General features: G+C 34.3%; 1 pseudogene; it reads left to right on the top strand.

The window, feature by feature from the left end:
• Window positions 1-16,955: 16,955 nt before the first annotated feature.
• LOC116585335 lies at window positions 16,956-17,029 on the top strand (annotated as a pseudogene).
• Window positions 17,030-23,126: the final 6,097 nt, after the last annotated feature.

The following is a 23,126-nucleotide window of genomic DNA, read 5'->3' on the forward strand; positions in this document are numbered from 1 at the left end:
GTCTTTCTCCGTTTGACTTATTTCGCTAAGCATGATACCCTCTAGTTCCATCCACGTTGTTGCAAATGGCAAGATTTCATTTCTTTTGATGGCTGCATAGTATTCCCTTGTGTATATATACCACATCTTCTTTATCCATTCATCTGTTGATGGACATTTAGGTTCTTTCCATAGTTTGGCTATTGTGGACATTGCTGCTATAAACATTCGGGTGCATGTGCCCCTTTGGATCACTATGTTTGTATCTTTAGGGTAAATACACAGTAGTGCAATTGCTTACAGTTGAACTTCTATTAACCAAAACATATGACAGAACCATTAAGATTTATTTTCAGGAAACAAAATCTAATCTATCTAGTTGAAACACAAAGGAAGGACACCTGGGTGGTTCAGTTGGTTAAGTGTCTGTCTTCTGTTCAGGTCGTGATCCCAGTATCCTGGAATCAAGTTCCTCATTGGTCTCCTGGCTAGGCGGAGAGCCTGTTTCTCCTTCTCCCTCTGCCTGCCATTCCCTCTGCTTGTGCGCGCTCTCTCTCTCTCTCTGTGTCTTTCTATTAAATAAATAAATAAAATCTTAAAAAAAAAGAAAAGAAACGCAAAGGAATTTAGGTTTTGACAAAATCACTAGAAGGGATAGAAAATTAGTTCTTGCTGAGGTCTCAGCAATTGCTCTCACAACAACACTGCAGGTGCTGGACTTCCATGTGAGCAACCCTAACAGGGGAGATGGAAGCAGGAGCAGCCACTGGCCCTGCTGACCTCAAGAGTTCATTACCATAGTTGTGATCCCAAAATCTGAAAACTGCTGTCCTCTGTTCTTCTCTCAACGGTCATAGATCTAATAATGACTAAACACCAAAACACTGCTGCCAAAAACCCCCAAACCAGAAAAGAGTCCTCTAAGGAGTATAGTCAATTGTGCAGTAATAGTTTTGTATGGTGATTAGATGGTGACTACACTGTGGTGAGCATAGAACAATGTTTAAACTTAAAACCATGCAAATTGGGGCGCCTGGGTGGCTCAGTTGGTTAAGCCACTGCCTTTGGCTCAGGTCATGATCTCACGTTTCTGGGATCGAGTCCCACATTGGGCTCTCTGCTCAGCAGAGCGCCTGCTTCCCTCTCTCTCTCTCTCTCTGCCTCCCTCTCTGTCTACTTGTGATCTCTCTCTCTCTGTGTCAAATAAATAAATAAATAAATAAATCTTTAAAAAAAATGTAAATTACAATGTTGTACACCTGAAAAGAATGTAACATTGTGTTGTCAGCTATACTCAAATAAAAATAATAATAATAATAAAGAAAGAAAGAAAATAAAAAACCTATTTCTGCCTCACTTCCACCTTTCAAATAGTTTGCAAATGCATTCAATTGGCAAAACCTAATTTGTATCCAGAATGTGTGTCTCTACTGTTTACAGTAAAGGAATGTTCAATATCTCAAATTTGAAAAGGATGTTTAATGCCAATTTATTCTGTCCTTATTAACCCCAGCATGGAAAGCAGTTTGGAGAAGGTATTTGTTGGCTGGAAATTTTAATACAAACAGAAAAAAGATATATTCCTGGAAATTGTTTATTCTACCTCCTAAGATTAATAGACATCACTGCTTAGGACTTTTTGCTGCTAGCAGTTAAGCTTTTTTAAAAAAAAGTTAATTAAATGCTTTCATATTACTATTTAAATGATTGATTGATTTAGTCTCCCTTCCAATTGCATTCAGTTGTTTTAAAATGTCTTTTTTAGAATAAATTAATCTTCAATTAGCAGATTGATGTGGGAGAGAGATAGATGCATATTTGTGGATCTTTATTTCCACAATCTTTGCTTATTAGAATCAGAGTTAGAAATTGGCAACTTCAAATATCTGCCAACTGCTTTATAAATACCACAGAAGCTCCAAATCATGTTCTGTGAATAGTAAATTTCCTGAAGGAAGGAAGTTGGAATGATAGTCCTAAAATACAATTTATCCAAATCTTACTATGTTCTCTCGTAGAGTTATGCTAACGACTACACATGGAGTTTAAAGTATAATTTTCTCAAACTACACAGTGCAAAGTCTATGTGCCTGTTCATAGTAACAATTATGATTAGACTATCATTACCAAAATAGAAGTTTAGCTATATCTTGTTTCTTAGTTCTAACTACACAGATTTTATGTATCTTAAAATGTATATGCATTGATATCTTTAGATTGTTTTGCCATTGTCTGTTAGTGATAAAATTAAATTTTAAGATGCTTTTTAAAAAATACTTGGGTGGCTCAGTCGGTTAAGCTGCTACCTTCGGCTCAGGTCATGATCCCAGTGTCTTGGGATCAAGTCCCACATCAGGCTCCCTGAATGGCTGGGAGCCTGCTTCTCCCTCTGCCTCTGCCTGTCACTCTGCCTGCCTGTGTGCTCTCTGTCTGACAAATAAATAAAAACAAAATCTTTAAAAAATACTTAATCTAAAAAAATCAGAAAAAAAAGAATTTTGACTTAATATCAGGCTAAGTGATTTTTCTTTCTGAAAAATATTTTCATTTAAAAATACTTTCATTTTCATTTAGCTTATTTTATTTAATATTTATTTCATGTTTAAATACTATATTTAGGGGACGCCTGGGTGGCTTAGTTGGTTAAGCAGCTGCCTTCGGCTCAGGTCATGATCCCAGCGTCCTGGGATCGAGTCCCACATCGGGCTCCTTGCTCAGCGGGGAGCCTGCTTCTCCCTCTGCCTCTGCCTGCCATTCTGTCTGCCTGTGCTCGCTCTCTCCCCTCTCTCTCTCTGATAAATAAATAAAATCTTTAAAAAAAAATACTATATTTAGTACATGCATAAAGTTTATATCAGTTACTTTTATTTGTTATAGAATGGGGTATTCACACATTGGCACTCTTGAAAAGATAGAGAACTGTTTGAAACAAAGATTAAAATAAATGTTTAAATGCAAGCCTGACTAAAATGAACTTCAATAGAAAAGTATGTTATGGTACTTTTGTTTCTTTGGAGAGTACTAACTTCCCATAGTAACTAAGAAAAATCTACAATGAAATAATTTAGTTTGCATTTTCCTTTTTTTAAAAATTTTTCATATCTGGCTCATTTAATTTTATTAAAAAATATCTTAAAACATTTAAGTTCAAATTAATTTGCACATTAAGACACACAGTACACATTTATAATACCTGTCCTTTTTCAAGTAAGTACTGAAGCATACCAGTTAAAGTAAAAGAATTTGGAAAAAAAAACCCATGCAATATTATGACTTAACAATCATCCACATCTGGGTATAAATAAAACAAGTCTGTTTCTGAAAATAAATAAATAAAAATAATAAAATAAGCTATAGTAAATGTCTTCTTCTATCAAAACCTGGTTTACACAGGTTTTTGAGTTGTTATGACCAATGGAACAGTGAACCTAACAGCTATTATTTTATATAAAGGGCAGTTTTCAATTTATTTCTCCCAATTTTTATATGTTTGCGAGTGATCCTGCCATAGGAGCTAATTAAAGTCTATGGGTCCTGGTTCTAGCTGTGAATTTGGTGGAATATTTAGCTAAAATTTTGTACTTCTTATTCTTTACAGAGTTTTATTCAAAATCCCAAAGAATATTTTTATTACTAGAACAACCGTGGAAGGTTGACCTCAAACAAGTTGGCCACTGGGAACTCTGCAGATCTCTGGTCACTTTTTCTTCCTCATTTTCCTAAGGCTACCTGGTTTCTTAATTTTTTATTTATAAATTTTATCTTTTTTCTTCCCTTCATTGTGTCTATGGATCAGTTATTGTAATCTTGGCTAAGATAAATACTTGAAAGTCATTGTTCTTCTTACTTTACACATTTATTTTTTAATTAATTTTGTAATATCAACAGTGATTGCCAAGGTAATTCTTTTAAAACATCATTTTGAAAAAATGATATGAGGGGCATAATATTGTATTGTAAGATATATTATAATTGAATAGGATTTGCTAGAATGATTATTAGTATCATGAATATTTAAAGAATTAATTGGATGAAATCTAGACATAGTGAGCATCTGGTCTTATCCATTATTGTTGTGGCTAAAATTTTTATCTTAAAGTAAATTTAATATGGTAATATAATTTTAAATTTTACTAATCTAGGTTGGGAGCTGAGATAACATGCTTTCTAATATTATTTAATCCATGTTTGAGATTTAATAATATAAATAATGACAATATTTCTGATGTGTCTGTCCATTCCTGGATTTGATATAAAACAATCTTGAGGAATATGTATTTTCTAAATAATACAATTTATTCTATCCTTCCAACCTCCCCCTACCCTCTATTCCATCATTTATCTTAACTCTTCTTTAATCAAAGTCAAGGTTTTTTGTTTTGTATAAACCAACCACTTGAGAACTGGCATAGACAATCAGACACCAAACTAGTGATCATACCTCCTAAATATTTAATATGATGGTTTGCATTCTCGGTCACTTATATTCTGTGCAACATGTTTCCAAAGCATTTGATGTTACAACTCTATTTTTCTTAACATATCTCATGGGACTTATGTGCTGAGAAACATATTATAGTCACTGTTGCTCTAAAAATCATAACTAGTTTCATGTACAAAGTGTATTTTATTTTCCTACTTTTAGCCTTGCAGTATTTTTTGAGTCTACATTTACAAAAAAGATATTTAAAAACATATATAAATATGGAGGCGCCTGGGTGGCTCAGTGGGTTAAAGCCTCTGCCTTCGGCTCAGGTCATGATCTCAAGGTCCTGGAATCGAGCCCCGAATCAGGCTCTCTGCTCAGAAAGGAGCCTGCTTCCCTCTCTCTCTCTGCCTGCCTCTCTGCCTACTTGTGATCTCTGTCTCTCTAATAAATAAATAAAATCTTAAATATATATATATGTATAAAATATAAAAATATATATAACAGAAAAAAGCTTAAGTACAAGTATGTGTATTGTAGTGATTAACTTTTCAAGATATGAGATTTTTCTATTACACAATAAATATAAACTAAGTTACAAGTATTTTAACTCACATGATTTGTAATTCACTTGGTTAAAAGCCTAGTATATTTCTACCCATATCATGAAACATAAAATGTTGATATTTGCTATTGATTCATATAATTTTAAAGGCACTCTATATTGAAAAAGAAATTCATATGCATAAACATACATATATACTTGCATATATATGTTAAACATATAAGAAAAAAATCTGGAGTTTTTAAGAAGATTTTTTTAAGCAGATTTTAAGAAATTATATACAACATATTGAGTACATATAAATCTATTTCTTTATTATCCTTTTTTATTATTTTTTAATTTTTATTTTTATGTTCAGTTAGCCAACATATAGTACATCATTAGTTTTTGATGCAGTGTTCAATGATTTATTATTTTCATATAAAATAATCACAACATGGGCCTTCTTTAACACCCATCACCCAGTTATGCCACCCCCTCACACCCCTCCCTTCTGTAACCCTGAGTTTGTTTCCCAGATTCCAGAGTCTCTTATGGTGGTCTCCCTCTCTGATTTCTCCCAATCAGTTTTCCTTCCCTTTCCCTGTGGTCCTCTGCTCTATTCTTTATGCTTCACATATAAGTGAAACCATATGATAATAGTTTTTTTAAGAATTTGATTGACAGATTAAACTAAAAAGTTTCCTGCCGAATTATTCTTAATTGTGTAATTAAAACTCTATTTGTTTCTTAAGGTTATTATTTAATTGTATTCTATTCCTTCCTATCACGTTTTTTTAAAATTGTGTTGTGGTTTAAGAAAAAGTAGCATACAATTTTGCTCACAGCCTCCTGGATTAATTATTACACATTCTCTTACACACAAACCATGCAGTATGCCTAATGATCACTAGTTTGAAGAGTTAGAGAACCATGGAATAGAGACTTAACATTAAAAATAGATCTATAAACTATAAATTCTGGCAAAAGAAAACCTTTATTGGATTATAAGACAAGTAAACACAAGTTTTTTTAGCCTCAAAAAGAAGTCATATATATATATATATATAATATAACTTATAATTATATTATATATAATTTTATATATATATACAAGTTTTTTATATATATATATATATATATATATGAAACTTGTATTTCTATTTGGTCCTTAGTCTCATAATGCAGAATATTATTGATAGTCTAGCTCTTTTTAGAGGCATCATATTAAGCAATCAAAACAACAACATTCATACTTAACTTGGCAAAAAACACAGTTTTAGGTATTCAGAATGTATGTCATAGCCACAGGGGAAAAAGGAAGACCCAATGAAAACAGATTGGCAGCAGTAATTTTGTCTCTTCAGATGAACACAGAGTGGGAGGAAACATCAACAGCCACTCAGGTGCTTGTGTAAAGACCAGGCAGGAAGTAGATAGACTGCTAATAACTTCACCATTATGATGTAAAGTTTAATAAATATTTCTCGAATAGCTTTTGAACTGGAGTGACTAATTAACTTAATTCGTGAAGACCTCTCTCCATAAGGTTGCTGATCACACTTCAAATAAAGAGGATCATGAATCTATAGAGCAATTAAACATAATACACACACACACACACACTATATATACATATATATACATACACACACATATTGTATTTCTTATTTTTTTACTTAGTTATTCAAGAGATAGAGAGAGCATCTGCAGGGGAGGTGCAGAGGGCGAGGCAGAGGGAGAAGCAGACTCCCCACTGAGCAGGGAACCAGAGACAGGGTTTTATGCCAGGATCCTCAGATCAAGACCTGAGCCAAAGTCAGACATTTAACTGACTGAACCATCCAGAGCCCCTACATATTGTATTTTTAAAACAAGTAAGGATTCAGAAAATATCTCATTATTCATTTGTTTCAGAAGTATTGATTAAAAAGATTAAATTTTAGGAAAAAAAGAAAAAAAGAAATTGTGCCATTCTACACACTGAATTGAGTAATTATTCATTAAAATATATGCCAGTTGGTCAATATTTGACATAAACTGTAATTTAACATGTAAATATTAGTAGTCTAGCCTTTTCGTTTCTTTCCAAAAGGTTATATAACTTTTGCTGTAATTAAACATCTCAGTAGTGCTGAAGATCTTATAAAAATACATATACTACATCAAAAACTAATCATGTATTATATGTTGGCTAACTGAACATAATAATAATAATAATAATAATAATAATAATAATAATAATAATAAAAAAAATAAAATAGATATGGAGGGGCATCTGGGTGGCTCAGTTGGTTAAGCAACTGACTTCATGATTCCAGGGTCCTGGGATCCAGCCCTGTATTGGGCTCCCTGATTAGTGAGGAACCTGCTTCTCCCTCTCCCTCTGCTGCTCTGCCTGCTTGTGCTCTCTCACTCTCAATGTCTAATAAATAATAATGTTTTTAAAAAATAAAAAAGATATGTAAATGAAAAATTAAATATATATATAAGACAAGAAATATCTATTGAATATATTGCATGTAAAATTATTTGTTAAACATCAACATAGTTCTCCCCAAGTATAGATTTTAAAAGCTACATTCTTCTCTTAAATATAAAACACTTTTTTTTTTTAAAGATTTTATTTATTTATTTGACAGAGAGAGGCAGGCAGAGAGAGAGGAGGAAGCAGGCTCCCTACTGAGCAGAGAGCCTGATGTGGGGCTCGATCCCAGGACCCTGGGATCATGACCTGAGCTGAAGGCAGAGGCTTTAACTCACTGAGCCACCCAGGCACCCCCTATAAAACACTTTTAAATTTTGTTTTCCATTGTATGCTTTAAAATATTACTTTTAAAAATAACATATGTACAGTACATAAAAAATCGTAAATGCAGATGTTTCAGAAGGTTTAACATTAATATAATCCCAACAAAATACATAAATATTTTCAACATTCTTATAATTATTCAGGCTTTTTAAATAAAATATATATCCATTTCAAATTGTCTGAAACCACTTACCTTTCTTCAGTTGACTCTTTTCCACCGTCTTATTAATTATGGAAATTTCCTATGTCACTAAACTTGCATGTATTTATTTTAAATAACTGCTCATTTATTCATCATATAAGTATACTGTGACATAGTTAAGAAGGTGACTTTTGGGGCATCTGGGTGGCTCAGTGTGTTAAGCCTCTGCCTTTGGCTCGGGTCATGATCTCAGGGTCCCAGGATTGAGCTAGGCATTGGCTCTCTGCTCAGCAGGGAGCCTGCTTCCCCCTCTCTCTGCCTGCCTCTCTGCCTACTTATAATCTCTGTCAAATAAATAAATAAAATCTTAAAAAAAAAAAAAGTTGACTTTTATTCGACACTTAAATTGCTTTCATTTTAGTAAAGTTGTGCTAAATATCATCGGACATATATCTCTGCTTATGCTTTTGATTGTTTTTATCGTAAGTGTTTTGAGGTGAAATTATAGGTACATGGAAGTAAAAGATAAAAAACGTACTGTTTACTGGAGCACCGGGGTGTCTGGTTAAGGACCTGACTTTTACTGAGATTATGATATCAGGGTACCAGGACTGAGCCCCATGTCAGGCTCCATACTCAGTGGAGAGCTTGCTTCTTCCTCCCCCTGCTCCTGCTCTCTCTCTCTCTCTCAAACAAATAAAATCTTAAAAAGAGATTCTCTCTCCCTCTGCCCTTTCCCACCACTTGCTTTCTCTCTCTTTCTCTTCCCCTCTTAAAAAAAAAAAAAAAAGTAAATAAAAATTTTAAAAGGTACTATTTACTACATAATACAAAATTAGCACAGATATATATGTATATATACATACGTAATATTTAATGGTATCTGCAGAAAATCAAGAAATATGTGATGTTACTATTATAAGGAATTAAGTAGTTATGTTTCTCTCTAAATATTTTATATCTCTATCTTCCATGTCATTACATCTTCAGTGTATATCAAAACTCCTGGAATATAATAAGAAGCATCATGTATTTGTTGAGTCCTATAGTACACTGAATCTTCTATAAAGTCTGGTATTACCTTTTTGAAAATTTTTGTTTGTTTCAGATAGTATATTACTAGTTGCAGAAGATATGTACCATTTGTAATACTGATAAAATGAGCTCTCTGTAAGGATAACCAAAGTGGCCATGTTGCTTAAAGCTAGGCTGTGTAGCTAAACTAGGTGAAAACCACTAAGTATGGTAAAAACCATACTTCTGTAAACAATGTAGACAATCTAGAACAGAGTTCTCAAGAGGAATTTGAATATTAAAAAGCATATTGTATATCCCTGCCTAGTGCATCTCATCCTTATACTCACCAAGAGTGATTGTCAGACCACCAGACATGCCAAGCAAGACAGAGCTGACCCAGTCCTCTTGTTAGGCAATGCAAGTGTGGTACAAATTAAATGCACTGAAATGATAAATGTGACATGGGGTTCCTGATCGTACTATCCCTTAAATCACCTCTAACACTTGAACCAATTGATAAATTGACAAAACTGTCAAGTACGTTATGAATAAAAATACTAGCATGATTTTTGATAGAGTTAGTTGGATACTATAGCTTAAAAGTGTGATCACAAGCAGAGTTATTTTTTTTTTTTAAATATTTTATTTATTTATTTGACAGACAGAGATCACAAGTAGGCAGAGAGACAGGCAGAGAGAAAGGAGGAAGCCGACTCTCTGCCGAGCAGAGAGCCCAATGCGGGGCTTGATCCCAGGACCCCAGGATCATGACTTGAGCTGAAGGCAGAGGCGTTAACCCACTGAGCCACCCAGGTGCCCCACAAGCAGAATTCTTTTTTTTTTTTTTTTTTAAAGATTTTATTTATTTATTTGACAGAGAGAAATCACAAGTAGATGGAGAGGCAGGCGGAGAGAGAGAGAGAGGGAAGCAGGCTCCCTGCTGAGCAGAGAGCCCGATGCGGGACTTGATCCCAGGACCCTGAGATCATGACCTGAGCCGAAGGCAGAGGCTTAACCCACTGAGCCACCCAGGTGCCCCATGAATTCTTATCACTTTTACCTACTCATCAGCTTGGAAAAAGCCAGTTGGGATGAAGTTTTGTCTGAGCAGTTTCAGTGTCATACATACCGAGTATGATGACTGAAGCAGTCATACATACCGAGACTCACCACCTCAAACCACATTTTTTCTTCATCAACTTCTTTGTTGTTAAATAAAAAAAGATGTTTTCCAAAGCACATGTATCTTTATCCATTCAAACCATATGATACGACATTCCATTTTTTAAAAAATGCAACGTTTTTATCACTTGGATTTTGTGAAACAACCAGTAGTTTCCTTTAAATTGTCTGACCACTTTTTCTTAAAGTTCTTCCCAGTCTTGTCTTCCTTATCCTACGATGTTCCATCTACACACAGATAACATAAGCATATCTGTTTCCATCACAGACTGATCTTTTGAGCTCCAGACCTATTGATCCTGGACATTTCTATTTGAGTTTCAGACAGGAATAAGAAATCTAACATTTAAAAGATTTGAATTGATAAGAGTTTTCTGTAAATCTTTTTCTTGTATTCCCTACCGAAGTAAATGCCATCACCCATAACCAAATACATTTGGCATCTTTCCATATTCTGCCTTCTCCCTCAATTCAATCACTCAACAGGTACAGATAGTCCTTGCTTTGTATGATTCTAATACACATGAATTTTACTTATCATGATGTAGTCAAATAACCTCAGTTTCCCTACAATACAGGTCAAATTCCAGCTTGTATTAACTGTCAAATGCCCATAAAACACATACTTTACTGCAAGCCCTTCAGTCCATGAATCACTATATAAGTAACATGCACATCATGATTAGGGACTAATCAAGTCATTTCTTTCGCAGTCTATTGGTGACTGGTCACTGCACATCTATGTTCACACAGAAACAACAAAACATGTGCTCGTGTTGCTTCCTTGAATCTCAATGATAAATCTATGTGACATTTTACAAAAACAGGCAACCAAAAGAGAACTGATCAAGAAAGATGAAAGTCCAACAGAGAATTTTTTTTTAATTACCATGCTGGAAGTAAAATTCAAAATTTGAATGTAAATCCATTTATTAAAATCCATTATTTTAAAAAAACAGCTGACAGCGGCAGTGTTGATGCTGAAATTGTTGGGGACTCGAAATATGCAGCCACACGATCTTAGTAAAGGTGAATTTACACAGAAATAAGAAAAGTGTTTTTGAATAAAATAATTAAGATAATTCCAGAGAAAGCAACGTCCATACAAAATTTTGTTTTAAAGGAACCTTCAGAGATCTTTTAAGACTCTGAATGCACAAAGGGTTAAATGGTAGAAGCTGAATCAAATTTAGAAAGGAGTATGAAAATGCTTCAAAAATAAGAAAGATATTTGGTAGATATTGTAAATTATAGGGTAAGGAGAAAGCAAGAGCTGCTCAAACTATTCTTAAGTTTTTATAAAGAAGTGATATATTTTAACTTCCAATGTTTCCAAAGTTATAAATTATGGAGAGCTATGTAAATATTAAATACTAGCTTTACTATTTTTTTCCATTTCCTCATAAATCTATAACTAATGGTAAGAGACTTTAAATATTGTGACAAAAATTCTAAAGCTCATGAACTTTTATAATTTTTCCAGTGATTATTGAGTTGCTACATAAATTTTTGGCTTTCACAGTCATTTGTACAATACTTCACTACTACATGAAATGAGGATTATCTCTATAGCACATCCTGCTTTCCCAACATTCTTCTACTCTAACCCCTAAATTCCATCCTATTTCTACTGACATTTTTAGGACATAATCAATTATTACCTGGGATATTATAATAATTTATTAAGGTGTTTTTTTCCTACATTTTAGATTAAGCTTCCTAGAAAATTATTCATTTTAGCAAGCGCCTGCATTTTTATCTTCTGTATAATATCCATTATTCTCAGGATTAACCCCGAATTTTCTAACATGGCTAAGAGGCTCTTCATTTCCTAGTGTCTGACATACTCCACTGATATCTCTGTACTTCTTAAACTGTATTCTCTACTCATATTCAAGACCTTCGGTTTTCCAATGACTTTATAATAATTATTTTTGTCTCAGAAAATGCATTCATGCATTTATTCTACTAGTATTTGAGGTTCTGGTATATTCTGAGTATGTAAAAGATAAAAATTATATGGTTTTCAGTAAACTTTAGTGAATGACTCCTAATCCTGACCCTGTGATTTGGCAGTGATCATTAAGCAAATAACTAATATGCAATTTTATACTTATACAACATATATGTGCTAATTTAAAAGAAGATAATTAGGAAAGTTTGGGGTGAGATTAGAATAAAATTCTTGGCAATAGTGAATGGTATTGCATTCGATAGTGAATAGTGAGCAGTAATGAATAGTGAATGGCACTGAATAAACATGGTTAAAATAGCCACAGGGCTGAGAAGAAAAGTAAAAGTTAGCATCTCAGGTAGAGAAATGGACAGGAAAAAAGTCGTGTACTAAGTCTTGTCCAGGATTGCTTTGTTCTTGGAAAATGGAGAGATTAAAAAGCAGGTAAGGTGAAGATGGTAGAGAGTGTAAAATTTAAAGTAGCAAATAGCACAGGTATAAAGATCATCCTAAATGTGTAGCTTAACATGATAGCATTCGTTGCAGGAAAGTTCAGTGATGCAGAAAATTATGGAACAATATTGGCTGGGATAGAATGACAAACAAGAAGATTAGGAAATATTTTAATAGAGTGATTAAGAAGTCAGATTTACACAACTAAATCTCAAAGGCCAAGTCTAGTCTGTAGACAAAAAGATATTAGCAATTTGGGTATGGGTAAGTAGTGAAGTTCCAGCATATTTTATAATTTCTTTGGGGAGCAAGTGAAAAAGCAGAGAATAATGTCCAGGGAAGAGGGGAATAAAAGTAGACAGAGAAGGGAGCGAAAAAAGCAGTGGAATATGGTAACACAGAATTCAAGATCAGACGGTATTTCCAAAAATAATAGCTGAGGGTAGTTTTTAAAGCATTTATGAGTTAAAATAAGCTTGGGAGTTGTATATGTATCTTGACTTTAGTGACAATGAGGCTATTGGCCAAAGAATAGTTTAGTGCACATGGTGTGAGTAGACACATGGAAGTAAACTGAATTAGGTGTGCAGTGAAAAAAACAAGGGCGTGCGTGTGCATGTGGGTGTATTCAAATTTGATTATAGAGCAAAGATAGTACATGAGCAAATTTTGTTTTTAATTGGAGGAGCAATAGTCCCTCTTTTCTTACAGAAGGGAAGAAGGACACATGACTCTGATCTCGTTATCTGGTTAGTTGAAAGCTGGAGAACATCCTGTACAATGGTTGCTATTTCCTCTTTTATAAAAAAAAAAAAAAAAATTGAGGTAACTTATTGACCTTAAGAAGTTGTTTGAGAATTTTACCCTGAAAGCCAATGAATGAGGAGGCATTAGAGAAGAGGAATTCAATTGAGAGGCCATATTTTTGAATGGATAAGCCTTATTATACACATATCACTCACACTGGTGTCAAATTGTGAAGTGAACAAAAAGGCTTTAAGCCAATTATCAAAATATTTGTTTCCACTCAGGATAATAACTACAAGCTCTGCAGATGACAGCAATTAGGAAGGGGAGATGATGGCATACACATCCAAATAGCATGAATCATCAAAGAGGTGCTTTTTGTCATGATGATGGATGAGTGAAGTACTAGAAGTGACAATGGTGGCAGGTACTGTGATTAGGAGAATATTAACTTGATTTTACAACATCCGCTAATGGTGTTGTTTCCTAGGGCATTCTTCAAAAATCCTGCATGCAAATATCAGAACCTTGGAGTTTGTTAACCCAGGAATCCAATACATGGCAACTCTGAACAAAAATAAACTGTTAAGGGTGGCATAGTCAGCAAATCCTTTAATTCAAAAATATGCATAGGTAAAATGGTAAAATTATGTGGATTTTCCATGAACTCTTACATGCTTAAGGCACCTATAGTTGAATTTAAAGGGGTATATGGTTGCAAGAAAGAAATATAGAAAATACAAGAATCATATCTAAAAGAACACAAAGATATGGCACAAAATTTGCACATGAAGCTAATTTTAATAAAATGAAAGAGAGGCTAAGTACATTTCTGTGAGAATTGCATCATCGAAGTATTAACAGACTGGAGAAAAAGAGGTTATGAATATTTGAGACTTAAAATTACCTCTGTGCCAACCCAGTAATAGGCAAGAAGTAAACTGAAAAAACTGCTCAGCTCCCAAGATGGTCATATTCCCTCGTCTTCTCACTGCAGTTTTCAGAAAAAGGTGAGAGACAAGAAAATATCTGTAAGAGGCAGGAACCATGAATAATAAGTAAAAGGTGAGCTACATTTATGACACCATATTGAATGGATTTTTAAAATTCACTTTAATTGGCAAGAATCTCTCATATATCAAGCATATTCTGGTTTGCTCTTTACCTAGATTCTTTGTATGAATGTGTGATCTGATTAAAAAATAAATATATAAATCACCTCGCAAACAGAAAGAATCAGGAAAATGGTGGAGTTAAATGTAGAAGTGAAGAGCTGGACAGTGTTGCCCTGAGCTCAGTCTTTCTGTGGTTAGAAAACTGCCTACATTCAGTTCAGCATGATTGCCTTCCTTAGGTTTTAATTACCACCACCTGGTAGAATCCCTTTCTTCTCCTACCTAACACCACTCAGAACTAGAGCAGGTGCCATTTCCTTTAATAACATAGAGCCAGAGCAATCACCCTGATATTCCCATCTATAGTGATGACTCTGATAATTTAAACTAAATCTGCACTTTGATTATAGTTGAGTCTAGATAAAATTAAATCAGATTGCATATATATGTATATATACATATATAGAGTCACACGTGTTTTTTTTTTTAAGTGATGCATCTAAAATACTTTATTAAAAAATGAAATACTCTTGGGGTTCCTGGGGCACCTGGGAGGCTCAGTGGGTTAAAGCCTCTGCCTTTGGCTCAGGTCGTGATCCCAGGATCCTGGGATTGAGCCCCACATCGGGCTCTCTGCTCTGCCGGGAACGTGCTTCTTCCTTTCTCTCTGCCTGCCTCTCTGCTTACTTGTGATCTCTGTCAAATAAATAAATAAAATCTTTAAAACAAAACAAAAAGTAATGAAACACTGTTTCTGGCTGTATTAAAATATTTGACTGGACAGGATATATAGTTTAGGACTGAAGAAGTTTTTGTGGTAGAAGAAACATTAATAATTGTCTGGTTTATTTACCAATTCCTTAAAAGCATGATCTAGGTCTAAAATGCACACATAAGAAATAGCTCTTGTCCTCAATGAGCTTTTGGTTTACATGGAGATTTAGGTAAACAGTTATGCTGTGAAATACTAAGGGCTCTAGGACTAAAAATGGCTATTTGTCAATATCAGTGTTCAAAAATAAGTCTTTAATGATTTTCTGGAAGAAGTGATAACCAGAATGAATGGTGAAGGTTGAGAAACAATTATATGAATACTCATGAACAGGAGTGGAGAGAAGGCAGTGTGTGGTGGAGATGAGTAACATAAGAGGTCAGGAGACAGTTATTAGCTGAGTGTAATGCAAAACTAGGTCATTGATAGAGGCAGAGAGCTAGGCAGAAGTTAGAAAAAGGGGTTTTAGGGATTACTAAAATGTATTTATTTTATCTTGAAGGATTTAGGGAATATTAAGGGACCTATACAGGACAGAAATTGACCATGTTTGCAATTATCGGTCCAGCAGCATGAGGCCACCCTGAGATGTCTCTTGGATCCAGGTAGGTTTCTATTTGCCTCAGGAAACAAGTTCCTGTATTTGGATTTACAAGGCATTTATTTTGAAATACAAGGCATGTATTTGGGTTAACCTGTTGATATGAGATAATGGAATGATTTGGTGAAAGAAGAATTTTCCAATTAATAAGAGGAGGTTAATTACTGAATTTAATGTGAAATTCGTCTTTGGAGTTTGGCTTCAGACTTTATTCAATGTTTTCTCTTTCTTAATTAGACTAATTAAAACTCCAATTTGAAATGTGCATGATAAACCATTATAAAATGGTAAGTATGTAAAGATGACAGCTTTGGGAAAATGGGAAGTATATAAAGACAATATGTATTGTCCTAATCTCCAGATTATGTTATAATCAGAATTTGCCCTGTTACTATTTTTGCCCTGTATAAGTCCTGCTAGTTATCTATAATTGATTATAGTTAAAAGGCAGAAAAACATTTAATTTTTTATCTGACTTTATTACATATAGAAGATTGTACAGGAAGATAAGCTTTTACTGTTAACCTATTAGGTGCCAGGCAATTTTGTAAGTACTTTATAATTACTTACTTCACTGTCTAATGGTGTTTAGTAGGATTTTAAAAACAATTATATTGTTAATTGCTAATATGGAAAATCGTGTCTAATTTATCAGTTATAAAATATGATAATTATGTACTTTGCTTTATTAAATGCTCAGAGGCATCTCCTGAGAGAGGTGAGGCATTATATGACAGTGAGCCTAGTGATCATCTACTATGGGTAGTGATCAGAGATGGTGTTGGTGAGCTTGGGGCCAAAAAGAAGATCAAGCTCTTGGCAGAAAGATAAGTGTTGTGGACATCAGACTAGTGTAGTAAGGGCAAGGGAGACCTAAGTTTAAGTCCTTGAAAATCAGGAAGTCAGTGATTTGAATAAGCTATCGGAATCTCTCTGCCTCATTTTGAAATACTAGAAGCATGACAAGTTTTGGAGAGCTGTGATGACTAAGTCTATGAAAGCATCTAGCATAATTCCTAGTGCATTAGATACTTTTAAAAGCCTACTTCATTCTTTCCGTTGAATACTTAAGTTTGAAATTATTTTGTCTTTGTGTTTCTGTGTGTGTGTGCACATTTCATTGTGATGAGTAATACTTTCCAGCACATATTCTAGACTGTTTCATGTTCTAGATTGATGATTTTACTTTTTTCTCTGGTTTTCTAGAAACTAAGACTATACTTTCAGGGATCATTTCTATAGTTTGGTTTTCTAGAAACTACACTAAGAATATTTAATTTTTAAATTTTCTGTTTGTTTTTTACTTATTTAAGTCATCTCTACACCCACATGGGACTAGAACTCTTGACCCTGAGACAAAGAGTCGCATGCTTTTCTGTCTGCGTCAGCCAGGTGCCCCAAGAATATATTTTGTATTATGACCCAGATTCACAAAATCATACTTCCTTTGGGTGAGGCCTTCTGAAATTTAATTTTGCATTCTAATCTATTCTTATTTTAATAAAAAAAACTTGTCTATTATTTATTTTAATTTAAAAAATATTCTTATTTCCACTCTATAAGTCCTTGCTATGCAGATTTCATGACTTACTGTGTCACAATGTGCATTTTGGAAGTACTCTCCTAGAAGACTCTAGCTAACTTATTCATTCCTTATTATTGTGTAATGAGAAAAATAAAAATACTTGGAAAATGGAAAGGAGTACGCTTTTCAGAGCTGAAGAAAAGCTTCAACAGACCAACATGAGTTAAAAACAATGGTTGTCTTCTACCTTATAAAGATAAATGTCTCCTTGTAACCACCACACAAAAAGAGATAATGGAACCTGAGATTCATAAAACAACATTGAGGATGAGACTAATGACAACTTAAGTAAAGAAATTTTGCTTGTCTGAAAACATTCGACATTAGCCAAAAAGGAGTTTTCAGGTTCTCCTGAAAAATAGAAGTAGACTCCTAAGATATTTGTGATTCAGAAACTTGAACAAGAGCTTGACCAACAAGAGATAGTACATTAAAACAGTTGAAAGAGTATGTGGATTGTTGGAGTATGATTCACATCTTTCCTGAAGAGTCTACTAGAGATTGTTCATTATAAAATATTGACATATTTCATTCCCTATTTAGGGACCATAAAATGAGGCTCTTCTGGAAATGTATACAATATCTCCAGCATTCTTAAGATAGATTCCAGAATTTAGTTGAAACATTTGATTTATTATGGAATTGAAAATGTGAGATAGAATTTTTAACCACTTGAAGGATCATGGTTTTATATTTAACACTAAATGATATAATGATCTATAACCATGGTCCTGAAGGAAGCAGAATGTGAACTTTCATACTTGCTAAACAAATCATGATCAAACATAACCTGAAAATTGGACACTGATTGCACTTAAAATTTGTTCTATTTCAACTTCTATAAGAATTCCTCAGGACTTTCTTTGACCTTAGCTTTTGATTTGATTTAAGAACATATATTGAGAATTTTAATGTTTATTGGGCATCAGTTTTTAAATTAAAAACTAAGTAAAATTTTAAGTTAAAATATATCTGTGAAGCCGTTAGAAATAACATGTGTTTAAAGACAATAGCCTCTGGGCAAAGAAAAATAATCCTTTTTCTGCTTGCCAAATCATATTACTGTCAAAACTTGAACGGGGTAAGAAGCTCAATTACTCACTTGTGATAGCTTACAGATGGAATGTAGAAAATTACTTAATTTTTTACCTTAATTCATTACATTTAAGGATTCTCATACGAGAAGATAAACTTTACTCCTTCCTGCTATGCCAACCTGTTTTCTAAACACCATAATTATTTGCTTCACTAGTTAAAAGGGTTTAGCTTGACTTTTAAGCAATAATATTCTGAGTTATTAAAACTGGATAATATCCTACTTAGACTTTTTTAAGGAGTGTTTTACGTAACTTTAATTACAATACACTTCACATAAAATAGGAGGAAGAATTAAGAAGGTTCTATTTTAATTTGAGAATATATATGATTTACTTTCCAAATTCTAAAATCAAGCCACCAAATATTTCCTCATCGTATACACTGTTTTATAGGGTCTATCTTTAGTAAGGAAAATATAAAATAATAATAATCATCATCATCCCATATTTTCAACCTGGTTAAGCCCCAAGTGATGTCCCCTGTAGTACTCTGAACATGCCTCTTCTTTTTTCCCAATAAAAAAACCTAGCAAGGTCATTGCTAATAAGGATGCAGGGCATATTATGCTATTTATTTCTGTATTGTTCTGTAATTATGAAGGCACACTTCTATACTACAAATGCTCTCTTGATGGATACATTTCAACTTTATTCTTAGTTAATGAAAATATTTTAACAAGGGTTAAATGATGCCAGTAATTTATGGATTTGTGAATCAGCATGTGAATCACATATTGCTATAGCTTAAAATACTTGGTTTGTAAGTCTTCTCAGACCTCTTTCCATACCATCCCCTCTTCATTAGCTAATTCACTCAGTTTATATTCTATTAATCTTTTGGATTTTTCTGAGTCTTATATTAATATTATAGAGGAGAAAATGGTTTTACTTCCACTAAGTTAGTAAAAAAAAAAAAAAAATTGCCATGCTTATGGTAGTATTTTTTGCTCTTTTAATTTTAGTTTCCTTAAAGGATTTCCTTAATTCACTCACCTACTGGCATACCTCAACTACTTTCCTTATAACTGGTCCTGCACTTCATAGATACTAGATTTTTTAGCACACTTTAGAGGATATCCAAACTACAGTGTTACAAAATATAAGAAGCCTAATTACAAGAATAACAAAATGGCATTTACTCTCTGTTTAAGGTTATTTTGTATTTTAATTTAATTTAAAATATTTGGCAAAGAATCAAAGCCTGAATCTCATGTAATAGTATATATAAGTTTCGAAATCATTGAATAGGGACAAAAGACATTGGAACTCTCAAATACTAATGGGGAAAATATCTCAAGGCTGTATGATGGCCTTTGCCTTAACTGTGAACAAATATGTGTACACCATATGTTGAAGGGAGGCCAGTTTCTTCCATGGAAACACAGGAAATATTTAGAAGTTACAGCAAAACAAACTTAGATCCAGTCAAAAGATGAATATGAGAACAATTACAGATGCTTGAAATTTTATTCTATTAATACTGAAACTAGTAACTCTCTCTCCCTATATAACAAGATCATGCATCTTGGACTACTACTATAGGACCTATTTTCTCCAAGGCAGAGTTGAGAGAGTTTAAACAAAAGGCCCTCTATAAATAAGCCTTGGGTTTGGGAATTAAGGGTGGTATGGTCTTTGACAGGAGTTAAGATTTCTTGATGAATTCTTCTTCTCCTTCTTCTTTTTTTTACTTGAAACACTTTAACAATAAAAGAACGATTCAAAATGCAAGATGCAACTTGACTTATGAGAGCATGAAAAGCAGAAGATGGTTTTTAAGGATTTGCATTTGTGTTTGCTGAACTCAGAACTGCTTTTAACATCAGACCATAATGCTAGTCTCTTATTTCATATAGTCTCTTATTTCACAGACAGTAAATATTCCATATTTACTGTCTATTTGAAAATATTGGAACTAAGGGAGACCATGTCTTTTTTTTTTTTTCCCAGCTTTTTAAATTTTTTATTTTTTATAAACATGTGTTTTTATCCCCAGGGGTACAGGTCTGTGAATCACCAGGTTTACACACTTCACAGCACTCACCAAAGCACATACCCTCCCCAATGTCCATAATCCCACCCCCTTCTCCCAAACCCCCTCCCCCCAGCAACCCTCAGTTTGTTTTGTGAGATTAAGAGTCACTTATGGTTTGTCTCCCTCCCAATCCCATCTTGTTTCATTTATTCTTCTCCTACCATGTCTTTTAATTTAAGTGAGATCCTATTACCACTACTTTGGACCCTTCCTCATTCTTCACATTACATGATCAACTGGAATGTCCTTGATATAAGAATGTACAAAGTAACATAAATAACCCCAGATTCAGCTGAAATTCTGTGGTGTTCAATAATATGTTCACATTTATAAGATTTTTATTTCACACTTCTTCAGCCATCAAATTTTAAAATCATCTACAATGAAATTCCTTTTTTTATTGATGGACCATAATTCTTAAATAAATAACTCTTGGTGTGCTTTAACTTATATGCAGTACATGTAAGTATAATAGTAATATATTTTTTTTCATTTTATCTTCTCTCCCTTAACTTTGAAATACTTGGCTACCAAATAAACTGAAGGAGTTAATGTGCCATATCCTGAAAAGGCTTCTATATCTGTAGCAAAAGGCTGGTATTCCTTGAGTGCCACATCTGATGGGAGAACCCACAGGTTTACTGCGGCAGATAGCTTATCACTTCTGCAAGAGTTATTGAAACGTGCAACTAAATCCTTGCTTGCAAAATTTGATCTTGATGTGTCCCTGAATTCTAGCAGATTGAAAATGGAGTCTTTTGTAAAGTGTACTATAAGCTGAGTATCAGGTCAGAAAACCAGGAAATGGAAAGGAAATAGAGAGTTATATTTCAGAAAGAAGCAAATGCTTTCACATGTATAGCTAAGATTTCTTTGATTCATAAAGCTTAGAAAATGTATGTTAATAATAACAAGAGACACATTGAATGTGGAAGTAGGACAAATTTAGGTCTCTCAGCATATGACTCAATGCTTATTACTTAATGGGTAGATAATGAACGGTGAACTAGATGTAACATGTCTCAAAATTTTTATGAAATTCAGTTTATACTGTCCAAATATTTAATAGCATATATAATCATATATTATGTTTTGGTGGTGTTAATTTTAATTATTTCTTTTAGTGTTTTTCTTTTTTAAAAGATTTTATTTATTTATTTTACAGAGAAAGAGAGATCACAAGTAGGCAGAGAGGCAGGCAGAGAGAGAAGGGGAAGCAGGCTCTCTGCTGAGCAGAGAGTCCGATGTGGGGCTCGATCCCAGGACCCTGAGATCATGACCTGAGCTGAAAGCAGCGGCCCAACCCACTGAGCCACCCAGGCGCTCCTCTTTTAGTGTTTTATTTAATATGATTATAATCTTTGTCAGCTTCTCTGTGTTAAAAACACCAAGTATAGGAGGGCTACGCAAGATGGCAGAAGAGTGGGGAACTCTGTTTTACACAGTCCTCTGAATTTAACCAGATATCTATCAAGCCTCTCTGAATATCCACAAAAATCAGTCTGAGATGTAAGATTATATGTCTGGATTTCTACCGCAGCAGAGGATCGTCAGTTGCAAGGTAGGAGGAGAGAGTTGCCAGTGCATTGACAGGAGTTAAAAGATAAACAGGAGGGAGAATGGACCACTAGAAGCTAGCCACCAGAAAGTAATACCCCAGTGCAAAATGTCCTGTATGTGGGGACCAGTGATAGCTTAGAGAGTGGTGGCAACAGAATGGGAAGAGATCGATAATAGCACTTAAACAGAACACAGGAGCTGAAGGCTCCTGAACATAGGAGCTGAAGGGCAAATGTTGGGATTGGGCAAACGTAGGTGCCAGTCTGAGCCTGTGGACCTGGGGCTGGTGGCCCTAATGTCACCATCCATGCCCCCGAGGACCCAGCATGAGCCCATGTCCACAGAACCAGGGTCAACTAGCACTGCCACCAGGGCCCAGGCCTGCACAGACTGAATTGCTCATGGTTTGGGTGGCACAGGGTCAGGAGGGTGTAAAGATAAGCGGGGTCAGGGTCCACTGCTGAGGATTCCTGGGGCATGTACTTCCTGTGGGAGTCTACATTTTTCAGTGGTGCTTACAGAGAGGGAGACTGCATTCTGGAGTATTCAGAAAGGAGCAGACTGTGGCTTCCCTCTTCTGGGTGTATATGTGGCGGGTCTGAGTGTGGACATTTTCCTTTACTCTGACCCTCCAAAAAGGCACAAAAAGCTGTCAGATAACAAAAGCTCCCCAAAAATGATTTCTATGGAGCGTAGCCCCTTCACAGGGGGCAGGACAACTCTGCCCAAGCAGGATTGACTAAAAAACAATGTGACAGTCTTCTCCCCCAGAAGACAAGCTGCAAGAACAAGAGGACAAGAATCCTAGAGTCCCCATAAAACTGTAAAATCCAAAAACAAAACAAAACAAAACAAAAAAAACCTGTAAAATCCCAATAAAAAAATCCTTTTTCCCTATTCAATACTACCTTTTGTAACAAACCTGTTTTAAGTTTTCTGTATCTCTGGGAAGTAGTGTTCTCTAACAAGAGAACAAAATACACCAGGAAAGAATTGAAAAACACTACCTCATCCACATTGAGGAATTAGAGCCACCTTCCCTTTACCCCCAACTTCTTTTTGTTTTGTTTGCTTTTTTTAAAATTTATTTTGTATTTATTTTCAG

This window comes from Mustela erminea, chromosome 2 (assembly GCF_009829155.1).
Source record: "Mustela erminea isolate mMusErm1 chromosome 2, mMusErm1.Pri, whole genome shotgun sequence".
Taxonomy (NCBI): Eukaryota; Metazoa; Chordata; class Mammalia; order Carnivora; family Mustelidae; genus Mustela; species Mustela erminea.